Raw genomic sequence first — 9,850 nt, forward strand, 5'->3', positions numbered from 1 at the left:
CATTCAACGTAGCAGTGTTCACAGTGGTTTCCAAAACACAGTCAGCTTGCTTCACATAAAAGAGAGTCTCTCCTTCACTAGATGCCTCCCATGTGATCAACGTTAGCCAAATCACATGAGAACTACTAGAGATGTCTCTAGAATTCAGTGACCAACCAATCAAATTTAAACACATGGTAATGAATACAAGCATTTGCAATCTCAGTGAATTACACTACTATACTTAAAACACAATGATCGAGGGTGTGGAGAAACTCACCTGTGAGGAAAGCTCAAAGGAGGTGCACATGATTCCCCCCTCGCTGAACCCCACAACAACCCTGTGAAGTAGGTTTCTATGCCAGGAAAATCGGCACCTTCTTAATTTCTACAGGTCAGGCCGCCATTAAAAGCACAATGAAAAGTTGGCTCACCTAAATGCATTAATTACAAAGCTATAAAGCTCAAGCATAATTGTCTGAGTAAGTGCTAATTTGAATTAAGGTGCTTCAAGTTAATCTGAATAATTGTCTAGTCAATTTGATTTGCGTACTTTAAAAATCCCCCCCCCTTTTTATGCAATACAGCATGCTTACAATAATTGCCATGCCTTTTTCAGCAGGCTTCCTCTACCTAGTAACAGCCTGACATTCAACAGATACAACATCCAGACCACAGAGAGATATTGTGCGGGGGAAATCCCCTGCTGCAAGTCTGTACAAGTCTACTCAGAATCAAACCACGCTGAGCTCAGTGGGACTAAATCCTAGGTGAGCATGAGTGGGATTTGTAGCCAAAATGTGTTGCTGTAGTAAATAATGCCTTGTAGGACTTCCCTGGGTCCTGATGTCTCAGTTTTCCACATTTCCTTTCCAGAAGAAGTCAATTACTCCCACACCACCATCCTTGACCATTGTCCATGCCATCTGCAGCAGACAGAAAATGAAATTCAACAAGGGACGCGGGTGGCGCTGTGGGTAAAAGCCTCAGCGCCTAGGGCTTGCCGATTGAAAGGTCGGCGGTTCGAATCCCCGTGGCGGGGTGCGCTCCCGTTAATAATGCCTTGTAGGACTTCCCTGGGTCCTGATGTCTCAGTTTTCCATATTTCCTTTCCAGAAGAAGTCATTTACTCCCACACCACCATCCTTGACCATTGTCCATGCCATCTGCAGCAGACAGAAAATGAAATTCAACATCACTAAAAGGCCACAAATTCCCCATCCCTGATCTAAACACACCATTACAGTGATACCTCGGGTTAAGTACTTAATTTGTTCCGGAGGTCCATTCTTAACCTGAAACACCACTTTAGCTAATGGGGCCTCCTGCTGCTGCCGCGCCACCGGAGCACGATTTCTGTACTCATCCTGAAGCAAAGTTCTTAACCCGAGGTACTATTTCTGGGTTAGCGGAGTCTGTAACCTGAAGCGTATGTAACCTGAAGCGTATGTAACCTGAGGTACCACTGTACTGTAGCTGTGTCTGTGGCTAGATCTAGACGCATAAAAAAAAAACAACGTTTCAGGAAAATGCGTTGTAAACATCATAACGGGAAATCACGTTGCCGAAAGACAGAACTCTGCAGCGCCATCTGGTGTCTCAGTCTTACAACGCATTTAAATGTCCCCCCTTTTTTCTTTTTACTAATGTAGCTGAGTCCCGTGATTTGTTTTAAGCTGCTTTTAATGCTGTTTCTTTTTAAAATATATATTGCTGTAACCCGCCCTGGCACCTTCTAATCATCATCATGGTTATGGGCATCTGATAAGAACTGCGAACTGTCATTTCTGCTCGTCCCAGAACTGTTAAAGGGTATTTATTGCAAAAGAAAAAGCAGCTGCTCTAGTCTAGGATCTGAAAAAAACACAGTTTCAACCTCCTTTCCGCAGCCTGGCTCTTGTATCTTCAGCACTTTTCACTTGCTGAATTTTTGTGTGCTGAGCGACTGACAAAGTCCCATGAGAAGCAGGGCCTCATTTTTTATTTTTTATTAAAGAGATGGCAACCCTAAAAGGAAATGATGGTTTGCGAACTCTGGGGTAGGGGCCTAGAGCCCCAGAACATTGCCACCCCTAAGGGCCCAGTATTTTTTCTCTGCAAGCCTGACTGGTGTTAATTTCTCCTTTCTTTAGGTCTGCCACATTTCTAACATTGACACTGAACGGGTGTGACTGTGTGACCGGGCAAATAAAGTCCTGTTTCCTTACAGCTCGGGAGGAATGGCCTCTTAACGCTTAACCACAGGCTCGCAAAGCAAACTCCTGGGAATTGAGCTGTCGAGAATCTGAGCCATCCAGGCAGAGATCAATGGCAAAGAGAAGCTTGCAAGACAGCATCTATCATGTTGAGGTCGTCTTGCAGAATGAGAGGAAATAGAGACTCTGGTCTGAATGCCATACTGTGCCTCATCCTCACTTGTTCCTTTGCTGCCCTCTCCCACTCTCTGTCCGTCCGTCCTGGTACTTTGCTTGCTATGGGGGGGGGGCAGGGGGAAATTAACAGGTTGAGCTATCTCGTTCAATTTATCTCCATACTGGCAAAATGCTTTCCCTGCTAGATCTTGGCATCATCAGCTGCTGTTAATGGCCCAGGACTGGTAAAAAGAAGGACAATGTTCTAGTCCATGGGTAGGCAAACTAAGGCCTGGGAGCCGGAGCCGGCTCAGTCGCTTTCTAAATCCAGCCCGCAGACGGTCCAGGAATCAGTGTGGTTTTACATGTGTCCTTTTATTTAAAATAGGGACGTGGGTGGCGCTGTGGGTTAAACCACAGAGCCTAGGACTTGCCGATCAGAAGGTTGGTGGTTCGAATCCCTGTGACGAGGTGAGCTCCCATTGCTCAGTCCCTGCTCCTGCCAACCTAGCAGTTCGAAAGCACGTCAAAGTGCAAGTAGATAAATAGGTACCGCTCCAGCGGGAAGGTAAACGGCATTTCCGTGAACTGCTCTGGTTCGCCAGAAGCGGCTTAGTCATGCTGGCCACATGACCCGGAAGCTGGACGCCGGCTCCCTCGGCCAATAAAGCGAGATGAGCGCCGCAACCCCAGAGTCGGCCATGACTGGACCTAACGGTCAGGGATCCCTTTACCTTTACCTTTATTTAAAATGCACCTCTGGGTTATTTGTGGGGCCTGCCTGGTGTTTTTACATGAGTAGAATGTGTCCTTTTATATAAAATGCACCTCTGGGTTATTTGTGGGGCATAGGAATTCATTTATATATTTTTTTTCAAAATATGGTCCGGCCCCCCACAAGGTCTGAGGGACAGTGGACTGGCCCCCTGCTGAAAAAGTTTGCTGACCCCTGTTCTAGTCATATCTTAAGTTATACATCTGCTTTATAATTGTTGGCTGAGGGAAGAAGGGATGGTTTCAACTCAGCAGGGGTGCCAACTCCAGAGGGCTAAGGGTGTCTTCGGCCCCCTCAACAGCTGCATCCCTTTGACAATCACCAGGGCACCTTCGGGGGGGGGGGTGTTCGTTACATTTCTATACCACCTTTTCCTCTCATGACCTCAAGGCGGCTTAAAGGGCCAGATTTAGGTTTGATGAGGCCCTAAGCTACTGAAGGTAATGGGGCCCTTTATATGTCCAGCTGTCCTTTGTCAACAACAAATTGTCACTGTTTTTGTGTTGAATATATGCTTTATGGTAATTTATGGACCTAATAGGTATCTAAAGCCATTTGTACATGCTGCCATGCAACCAGTCCATGCAGAATGTAGGCACCCTATATATATAGAAATGAACAAACCAGTGATATTTTAGGGAGCAGGCTAGCGGGGGGGGGGGGGTCCATTACATAGCTGTCAACGTTTCCCTTTTTTTAAGGGAAATTCCCTTATTCCGAATAGGATTCCTCGCAAGAAAAGGGAAAGGTTGACAGCTATGGTCCATTACTTACATCATAGGAGCCTACACAACACAAAACACTGTTGCTGTATGTAGGTTTTATTTTATTTGTTTTTTATCTTATATATATATATATATATTTTATAATATTTATTGGAGTTTACAATAAGAATAAATGTAACAGGCAATATAACAAATATCTTAACATACTTTCACATTTTTTTGGGACTTCCTCACATCTCCCGCTCCCACTTTCATCGTTATAACTTTTTACCAGCAATTTGTTATCTTATTTGCATTCTTATATCCCTTCTATATATTCATAGTCTTATAGTTCTCAAAAAGAGTTATATCTTCTCAATCTCACTTATTTTCTTAAATCGTCTAAGTTAGTGGTGCTCAATTATTTATGATCTAGCATCCTGCTTAGCATTCACTCAGATTGCAATGTTTTTGTAAATAGTTCTTAAATTTCTTCCAATCCTCCTCCATCTTCTCTTCTCCCAGGTCACGAATTCTGCCGGTCATCTCAGCTAGTTCCATGTAGTCTATCAGTTGCATCTGCCATTCTTCCAGTGTGGGTAGATCTTGAATTTTCCAGTGCTTTACAAGTAGTATCCTTGCTGCTGTTGTTGCATACATAAAAAATGTCCGGTCCTTCTTTACCACCCCTTGGCCGACAATACCCAAAAGAAAGGCCTCTGGTTTCTTTGTGAAGGTATACTTAAATACCTTTTTCAGTTCATTATAAATCATTTCCCAGAACGCCTTCACTTTAGGGCAGGTCCACCAGAGGTGGAAGAATGTTCCTTCACTCTCTTTACATTTCCATGTTTTTTATCTTATAGTTTGGAAATGTACATCTAGTTTTTTCCCCTTTAATTTTTTTTGGCCCCCCCCCCCAAGAGAGTGGGGCCCTAAGCTATAGCTTGTTTAGCTTATACGTAAATCCGGCACTGACGGCATACATGGTTCTTCCCCATTTTACCCTGGACTGCAAATATACAGCTGCAAATATAACATTTTAATTGCATTTTACCACACTGTTGCTCTAGGGTATAAATGTTGAAAATGTTCTGGAAGGCCTGCAAACGCCATCTTGGTAGTCAAGAGAACCCCGGGACTGATTGTTATTTGCAGCAAGAATGAGCTCACATACGTTCATCCACTTGCTTTGATATAGGCTAAGTGGCTTGCTTCGATGTCATGGAATGCTTGGCTATTGGCCTAGGGCAAAGAGATAGCCATAAGACTTGAATGTCTGCCATCTATGCCTTCATTGGCCAGGTGGGAGGTTCTGGCCAAACTGACATATGCTGGGGGGTTTGCGGGGTGTGCATGTGTGTTGTATAAGTAATGCACAGAATTGTAGTCCTGGTGTGGACAGTCGAATGCTTTCTGTTTTGGTGTTTGCCCTGTGTTGTGGGTGAACATATCAGACGACACAGCGATTCTTCAAACAGTTCTTGTTTATTCACAGGCCAGAAAAGAACTGAACTGAAGGGTTCAGCCAGCCTGCTTATATAGAGCTCCACTAGAACGCAACAGTAACCATTTTCTGTAACTATCCAATCACTGAATGTTACTTTCAATCCCTTATTTGCATATGTGGACCTGAACTATCTACAGTATCCCCCTGCTGGCCCAGGGTGAGAACTTCAGTACATAACACCCTGAGTCAAGGCAGCAAGCCTTTTCAGGCTTTTGTAAGTTCTTCTAATAAAGCACTGGACCTGATCCATCTGCCATTTTGGGCATCCTTCTTTGGTACCCCTGCGTCAAACCACTCTCCCAAGTCCTCCTTTGGTCCTGCGGATCAGGACAGCCCCTTGAGCAACAGTGGCCTAGTCCATCAGCTGCCATCTTCTGCTCTGCTCAACTGATGGCAAGATGGCGGCACACCAACAGCAGCTCCAGGTTATAATGCTTTTTACATGAGGACGTGTCCTGCACCTTGATTTTCTGACTGTGGGGGCTGACAGAAACCCGGCTTGGTGAAGGAGGTCTCAGCTGACACCAAATTGTTCTGGCAAATGTAGCACTGCTCTGCTGTAAATCACTAGCAGGCTGCAGCTGCAATATTTATAACCTCCTTTTTGCCTTCACAACACTTATTGAAAGTCTCTTATTTAAGGCCCTCATAAATTTTAACGGATACGCTGAAAATTCCATTAGGCGGGCTTGCCTGGATCATTCTCGCACCTGCATTTATGTCAGAAATTCATATTTAGTATTTCAGCTACCACCGTTTTTAATTTTACTGTTGTCGTGGCTTTGATGTCAATATTTAAGCACCTAAAAACAGCATGATGAGCGACACATGGATTTCATACTCATTCACAACTGCTTGTCATGCGAAGGAGGGTTGCCACTTTTTAAAAACTCGCCCTGTTTCTGACAGCAGCCTGACACACGGGAGTTTTAGCAGGCGAAATGTTACTCACCACTTAATCACCAGGCTAGGAAATGCTTTGCCTGTTAAAATTTCGGTTCCAAATTTCCTCTCCGAGAGGATCATGTAACAAATGTGTATTCACGTTGTCATTGTGAACGAGTCTTTTCAGGATCATTACCCACTGACAACAAGAATTTATATGAGCGTAGTAACTTCCATCCCTCCTCAGCCATATTTTTAAAGTACTGCTGCCTCTAAGCTTCAGATGCAGTTCTTTAAAAAAAGAAAAAGAAAAAAAGATTGAGGTGAAAGTAAGGTTGCCAGCATCTTAACCGGCCTTTGTAGCTGTACTTTTAGCTGTGGTGTGATCTGCAGACAACAACAACAACAACAACAACAACAACAATAATAATAATAATAATAATTTTATTATTTATACCCCACCCATCTGGCTGGCTTCCCCAGCCACTCTGGGCGGCTTTCAACAAAATATTAAAATACAGTAATGCATCAAACTTTAAAAGCTTCCCTAAACAGGGCTGCCTTCAGATGTCTTCTAAAAGTCTGGTAGTTGTTGTTCTCTTTAACATCTGGTGGGAGGGCGTTCCACAGGGCAGGCGCCACCACCGAGAAGGCCTTCTGCCTGGTTCCCTGTAACTTGGCTTCTCACAGCAAGCGAACCGTCAGAAGGCCCTCAGCACTGGACATTAACTGCTGTAATACTTAACTTTTTGTTGTGAAAATCAATCAGCTACTAAGAGCAGAGAAGCAGAGGCAATTCCCCCCGCAACTCCCAGAGTAGCTATAAAACTGCTGAGACACCCTTTTTTAAAACTAGTATACTCTGCAATGTAAAATTATTATCAATTCAGAAGCTGGGATGGCTTTCATAATCCCAGGAGTGTCCTTGGAAAATAGGGACACTGGGAGGGTTATAGCAGCAGCATCTTCTGTGCCCTGAGGACAACATGGGGCATGCAGCTGGCTGTCTGGCACACATTGCTCTGTCCTCTAATATTTTGATTCCCGCTGCTTAGTTTCCACCCCTGAGGCAGCTGCCTCACTCTTCCTGCAAATATGCACAGCTCTGAAATTCCTTGGACTTAGCTACTGTCAGGGAACTGCCATCGGCTCAGGGGTGAGAGGGGAAAAGCCAGATGTGTTAGGTCGTGGGTTGACATAGCAGCCGGCACAGCGATTTCTTCAAGTAGCTCTTTATTATGGTAAGCTGGAATAGAACTGACTGCGAACAGCTCAGCCGGCCTGTATTTATAGGCAGCCGGCTGTCAACATTGTAACCACAACAGCCCAGAGTTCCCGCCTAAAATAACAGACGCGGACCTGAGTGAAAACTATCCACAGACCTGAGTGAAAACTATATACAGTATCCCCCTGTTGGCCCAGGGTGAAACTACACTACATAACACCCCTCCCCACCGAGATAAGGCGTTAGTTACAATCGTAATGGTTTCCTTATATACAGCACTACGCGTAATGGTTCAATTAAGCACAAAAGCATATCGGTTACATTTCCCATACTTAGACCAACAGTGATACCTGTCCAACAACATAGTCCTTTAAATAAGTTGGGCGCTTGGAAACTCTGCCAGACCGCCGGGGACTGGTAGCCAAGTCCGGAGGGCCACACAGTTCTCGCTGAGGCTGTGGTGCGACCCTAGGTGGCGTTGGAACCAACTCCCCTGGATCCGCTGCTGTGGGTGGAGCCTCCGCAAGTGGAGTGGTCTGAGTCTGTTCTGAAACGGCTTGGTTCGGCTCCACGCTGGCAGCTTGCGAGGGAGGTGTAGGTGGGGCCTCGCCATCTGTACGTGTCTCTTCTGGAGCCGCAAGCGCAGTTGGGGGCACCTCGGTAGTGTCCAAGTCCCCAACCCTGCGCCTAAGCTGGTCTATGTGCCGTCGCCACAAGCGTCCGTCTTCGAGTGCCACCTGGTACGAGCGAGGTCCAGTGACTCCCACTACTGTGGCTGGCACCCAAGGGATGTCCCCCACATAGTTCCGGGCAAAGACCTGGTTTCCTGGGACAAATGACCGTGGTGCGTTGGCACAGCCTGGGGGTTCAGCCACGGCAAAGTCTGGGTGTAGCCGGTCGAGCGGTGACCTGAGGCGGCGGCCCATAAGCAGTTCAGCAGGACTCCTCCCTGTGGCCGCATGAGGGGTGATGTGTTGCACGAACAAGTATTCGGCGACCCGCTCATGCCAGTCTCCCCGGTCCAGGCGCGCCAGTGCCTCTTTTGTCGAGCGCACCATTCTTTCCGCTTGCCCGTTGCTGGATGGATGAAAGGGTGCCGTTAGGGCATGGCGGATGCCCAGTCCCAAAAGATACCGCTCAAACGTGCCTGACGTGAACTGCGGTCCGTTGTCAGAGACAAGGACATCAGGACACCCATGCGTTGCAAACAGGCCTCGCAGCACCCGGATGACAGCTTCGGTAGTGGTGGAGGGCATCAGGGCGACCTCCAGCCATTTGGAATAGGCGTCCACCACTACCATAAAGGTCCAGCCGTGAAAGGGGCCAGCCAGATCGATGTGCACCCTCAACCAGGGTGTCTTTGGCGTCTCCCAGGTGTGTCCCTTAGCTGCCGGTGGTGCAGGCCTCGACTCCTGGCACGCTTGACAGGCGGACACCCAGGCAGTGATGGCATCGTCCATATTAGGCCACCAGACGTAACACCGAGCCAACGCCTTCATTTTGACAATTCCCGGGTGGCCAACGTGCAGAGCCTCCAGGACGCGCTGACGGAGTCCCTGGGGAATCACGACGCGGTCTCCCCACAGCAGGCAGCCGCGATGAGCTGAGAGTTCATGTTGTCTGGTTGCAAAGGGCTGGAACTCCGATGCAACAGGCCCTTGTGGCCACCCCCTCCACACCCAGTTGAGCACCCGGCTGATGGTGCGATCCTGGGCAGATGCGGAGGCCACAGTGGCAGCCGATACAGGCGCTGCCGGAAGATCCTCAATCAGAAGGAGCGATGAAGCTGGAGCCGGGTCTTCCACAAATGCTGGAAGAGGGCAACGGCTGAGGGCGTCGGCATGGCCCATCGATTTCCCCGGGCGATGGATGAGCCGGTAGTGGTAGGCAGCCAGGAAAACAGTCCATCGCAGCATGCGTGGTGAGAGGACCGGTGGAGTTGGACGATCACCGGCGAGGAGGCCCAGGAGTGGCTTGTGGTCAGTGATGAGGTCAAAAGTCCTGCCATAGAGGTATTCATGGAACCTCTTCACTCCAGCCACAAGTGCTAATGCCTCCTTGTCGAGCTGGCTGTAATTCCGTTCCGTCGGAGATAGTGTCCTGGAAAAGTAGGCGAGCGGTGCTTCTCTTCCATCTGGAAAACGGTGACTAAGGACAGCACCGATGCCAAAAGGTGAGGCGTCGCAGGCAAGGACCAGCGGCCTGGATTCACTGTACTGTACCAGCACACTGTCTGAAGAAAGGAGAGCCTTGACCGCGTTGAAGGCCGCCGTCTCCCGATGACCCCAGGCCCAAGGCGTCTTAGTGCTAAGGAGTCGGTGAAGAGGCTCAGCCACTGTGGCTTTGTGGGGCAGGAACATGTTATAAAAGTTCAGCAGCCCCAGGAATGCCTGCAACTCCGTTTTGTTCTTTGGGGTGGGG

At 47.7% G+C, this 9,850-nt stretch overlaps 1 long non-coding RNA gene across 1 annotated transcript; it reads left to right on the forward strand.

The window, feature by feature from the left end:
* The first annotated feature begins 247 nt into the window (after window positions 1-247).
* LOC308466360 lies at window positions 248-2,377 on the forward strand. The gene is made up of 3 exons (XR_013980797.1): window positions 248-331; window positions 602-749; window positions 2,112-2,377. It is a non-coding gene; the product is annotated as an uncharacterized lncRNA (long non-coding RNA).
* The last annotated feature ends 7,473 nt before the right edge of the window (window positions 2,378-9,850 follow it).

This window comes from Podarcis pityusensis (assembly GCF_964106645.2).
Source record: "Podarcis pityusensis genome assembly, chromosome: 17".
NCBI classification, from domain to species: Eukaryota; Metazoa; Chordata; class Lepidosauria; order Squamata; family Lacertidae; genus Podarcis; species Podarcis pityusensis.